The 4575-nt window shown below is 35.8% G+C and overlaps 1 pseudogene; it reads right to left on the bottom strand.

Moving 5' to 3' along the window:
• Positions 1-209: 209 nt before the first annotated feature.
• Positions 210-308, bottom strand: LOC113917469 (annotated as a pseudogene).
• Positions 309-4575: the final 4267 nt, after the last annotated feature.

Genomic DNA, 4575 nt, shown 5'->3' with positions numbered 1-4575 from the left:
TTAAAAACAGAAAAGAAGGATAAAATAACAATAGAAACCTGGGTATAGAAAACTGAAACAGAGGTCCACAATTTACCCAATCCAAAATTTACTAAATTATTTTACATAACAAAAATAAAATTTACTAAAATGATTTATATAACAAAAAATAAAAGGCTACTGATTGACTTTTGTGTCTCAACAACTTTGTGTTGTTGTTGTTGTTTTTTTTAAATATGGAATGCTTCACAAATTTGCTTTCATCCTTGCACAGGAGACATGCTAATCTCTGTATCTATCGGATTTTAGTATGTGCTGCCAAAGCGAGCACTCAACAACTTTGGATCTGAATTAACCTTAATATCTGTCAAAATGTACCCACTGGCAAATCTTCATGGTTTTAATCTTCACAGTCTGACGGTCAAATTAGAGATATACCTGGGGATTCTAAATATTAAGCAAGGTACTTCTTATACTCTTAAAAGACTTACAAAATATAAAGCAGAGTACAAATAGATGTGCCTCTGCTTGACAATCAGAACTATTATCTTGCCTAAATTCTGCACTACTAACCCAGTACACTGAAACTCCTCAGAGTAGGCATTACTGTTATGCAATGAGTAGTAAGTTAAAATTAAATTGGTCTTTGGAATTTTCAAGTCGTCTTGATAAAATAGGACCTCAGAGATCTTCCCCCAGTTAATATGTTATGGCCCAGTGTAAATTAAAATAGATTTCAAGCATTAAAACCCCACTATTCAAGACTTTTTTTTTTAAGTTAATTATCTTCACTGCTTCTTCACTCAGTCCAATTTGGCCTGTTCTTAAACTTAGAAAGAAAAAGTAGCTCTTCATAGTAGACTATTGCAATAATGCTGTGGCTCACACTGAAGCCCTCATATACAATATCATTGAAATTACTGACTCTATCTAATCAGCAACCAATAAAATTTCTGTTATAGATTTGGCTAATATGTTCTGCTCAGTGTTCTTTCAACAGCCCCTCAGCTGAAGTTTTCTTTCAACTTTGTGGGCCCATGGGGTACCTCAAAGCCTTGACACCATGCAATCTTTGCAAGCAAGAGCTTAACTTCACTCAACTTTGTCCAAGAGCACAGGCACGACATCACACTCATTATATCCTCTTTCAGGGAGATTCATTTGATACACTCATTCAGGACATAGAATCACTCACAGAGGAACTCACAAAAAAACATGGATATATATTAGGCTTTACAAATTTTGTTAAATCTGTAGACATTATTTGGTAAATCAAGGATTGCACCATATTTGCCATGATTGAGAAATAGCCATTGATTCTGTCAGTGTCCACAACATTAAAACAAGTCCAACAACTTTTCCCCTGTTTCAGCTTCTGAAGACAACCTGTCCTTCACTTCCAAATTTTACTTAAGTCCTTATATGTTTTTACTTGCAAATAAACTTTCCTTGACTGGTTACTCTACAGCAAAAGGCTCTAGGATCTGTCAAAATTGCAATACAACAGTCATTCCCACTAATGCCTCCTCCTCAAAAAGAGGCTCCTTCATTGAGGAGGCTTTAGCAACCTCCTCTCTGGAACACCCATGATAGCCGTAAGTTGACTATGAGCTTTCGATGCAAGAAACTGCTTGTGTCATTAGTGTGGAGTCGCTGGTAACAAATTGCTCTTCTCAAAATAGAGGCTTTCACAGGCCCAGAGGCAGTAACCCTCTGTATGCAGCTGCCTATTTTGCCTTTAGTCATCAAAGGAGCATGCCTATAGGTCAGAATGCCTGCCAAGGCCTGCTTTTGAAGGATGGAGCCAAACTTGGGCCCTATATCCACCTATAGGTGGGGGTTGTCTTCCCTGTCCTCAGTACCTTGCCATACACCACATTCTAGAATGTAGTCACCTCTTTTCCAGACTCCTTGGCTACCTGGCAAGTCCCCTGAGGTCAACTGAATGAACAGCAATGGGAGTTCATATACTTTATGGATGGCTGCATAAGCACTACTTGCATAATTTTATAGATTCCTGGGCCAGTACTAATGTTCTAGATATCTGGTCTGACCAATGGCAGCATTAACTGGTCATGCCATTTGGGGTAAAGAGCTCTGGGAATCTCTTACCTAACAGACAACTAAAATATAAATCAATGTATTAAATAGTTATCTACATATACTAAAGTCACAGTACAAGGCCTCATCAAGACTCTCCATACGGCCCTCAGAGTTCCAGACATCAGTGATAGTGACCAAAGCACTAACTTCTCAAAATACATAATGCTGAACTTGAACAAGATATTCAATGTAATTTTCACCTCTTTTACCATATTTATGCTATAGACCTTATACTCTTACCTTTGTTCTCTGTAGGTTAGGTGATTTTCTTCCCTTTTCTTCTTTCAAGGTCATCTTTTTCTTTGGTTTTCTGCAGTTTGAATATAATTCACTTAGGTCTAGATTTTTGTTGTTTTAAATTTGGTATTTCTACTGTTCAGTGTTCCCTGATTTTCTTGGGTCTATGGTTTTGTACCTCTCATTAATTTGGAAACTTCTCTTTTATTATTACTTCATCACATACTTTGCTCTATTTACTTTTCTTCTTTTTTTCTGGTGTTCCCATTATGTAATTATAAAATTGTGACAAATTTCTTAGATGTTCTTTTTTTTTTTTCTTTTTTAAAAATCTGTTTCTCAGTTTGGGAATTTTCTATTAACCTATCTTCAAGCTTACTGCTTCTTTCCTTGGTCTTGTCCAGTTGAGTGACAAGACCATCAAAGGCAATCTTAATTTCAGTTAGTGGCTTTGATTTCAAGGATTGCTTTTTGATTATTTTTTTGAGTTGCCTTGTATTTGTTGTTTTTATCCATTTTTAAATGTTGTCTACTTTTCCTCATATAGCCTTTAAGGTATTATTCTAGTTATTTAAAATCTGCTGCTTGACAATTCCATCATCTATGACATATTCAATCTGTTTCTAAATTTATCTCTTTATACATTGATTTTCTTGCTATTTGGCATATTGTGTTGGGTAACTGGGATTGAGTTAAACAGTTCTTTAGTGTGAGGATTTATGATAATACATCTAGAATTTGGGCTGTTTAATGTTTGCTGTAGGTATAGGTGCCAGAGACTTCAAATTCTTCTATTCTCCTCATTAATTTCCCTTCTTGATTTTAAGGTCCCTATGTGCCTGTTATCTGCTCTTAAGCTCCTTCAGGTGGATCCCTATTGGTATGGTGGTAAGGTGTCTGGGAGGGGAAGTATTCTATAACCTTATAGTGGGCCTGTGTCTATGGACTGTGACCTTCACAGGTGTTTCTTCAATGGTAAAGGGTTTTTTGTTTGTTTGTTTGTTTTACCTTTTTTTAGTAATATAGAAAGGCTAGAGGAAGCTGAAGTGGGAGGCAGGCCTTTTCCTCAGTTGGGATAAGGTTCTGATAAAGTTTCCCCTGAACCCCCAGAGTATTTTTTTGTTATGTAGAGTGCTCTCGGGTTATTTTACAATGATTTCTCTTCCTTTGCCCGGCCAGACTCACAAAGAGACATTTCTTGGCTCTTCACCATGAGAACTTAGTGGGGTTCCTGGAGCATGTGGGGGTTCCCCTAAGACTGCAATCACCAGTAGTTCCTCCTTCTCAAGGCAATCTACACTCCACCTCGAGAAATCAGTCAAATTTACCAGTTAAGTGATCCTCTCAGTTTATGGTTGTAGTGGCTCTTCTCTCCATGAGTAGACCTGAGATTTGATTCTCTAGATTTGCCAGATTTACTCCAGATTTTGTGAGGTCAAATTTTGCACAGTCTCGGTTCTCTAATGGGTCAATGAAAACTTTTTGATTTGGGGGTTGTTTAGCTTTTTCTTATTGTATGTGTGGGGGTAGTGACTTTCAAGCTCTTTACATGTCAGGGCTGAAACTGGAAATCTGAAGTAATTTTTAAATTTCTCCTATTCACTTCTTGTTTCATTCTTGATTTCTTTCAACCACTTCTGCATGGAATATTTCTTCTAGAGATGCTCTTGTCTTTTTAAGTCTCTCTCAGGTTGTCAGTCAATTATTTCCACAGAATTTTTCCTTCAACATAGTGATGTAGTTGAGATCTGGATAGATTCTGTACAAAGGAAAGATGAGGAAAGGAAAGTTTCTGTCATTGTACCAGCCATAGGGAAAAACATATGAAAATAAACAATTTTTAAAATTAATATATCCTAGTGATTTGGTCTACCATTTGATTTTTGAGGAAGATTTCATAGTTTCAAATTTCATCTCTATAATATTTATTTATTTTTTACATATTAAAGAATGTAAAAAATGTATATTGTATTCTCCTATAATGCAAATTTTTCTCCTAATATGTAAAATAATAGTACCTATTTCATACTCATGTTATAAGGAGGTGATGTAGATGAAATGAGGTGACACAATACCTAGCACATAGTAATCCTAAAAGACATACTATATATTTTTTATAGTTCTCTTCTCTTTCTCTCTTTCTTTCCTTCTTATATATTAAGACAATATCACCAACATGTTAACTAGCTATATATCCTTCTACATTTTCTTTCTTGTTAACACAAACATATACAACTATTTAAGTCATATGGGAAT

The sequence above is a fragment of the Zalophus californianus genome, chromosome 4 (genome assembly GCF_009762305.2).
Source record: "Zalophus californianus isolate mZalCal1 chromosome 4, mZalCal1.pri.v2, whole genome shotgun sequence".
NCBI classification, from domain to species: domain Eukaryota; kingdom Metazoa; phylum Chordata; class Mammalia; order Carnivora; family Otariidae; genus Zalophus; species Zalophus californianus.
The sequence above is the reverse complement of the archived record's forward strand: the minus strand, read 5'-3'. Positions and strand labels throughout refer to the sequence as shown.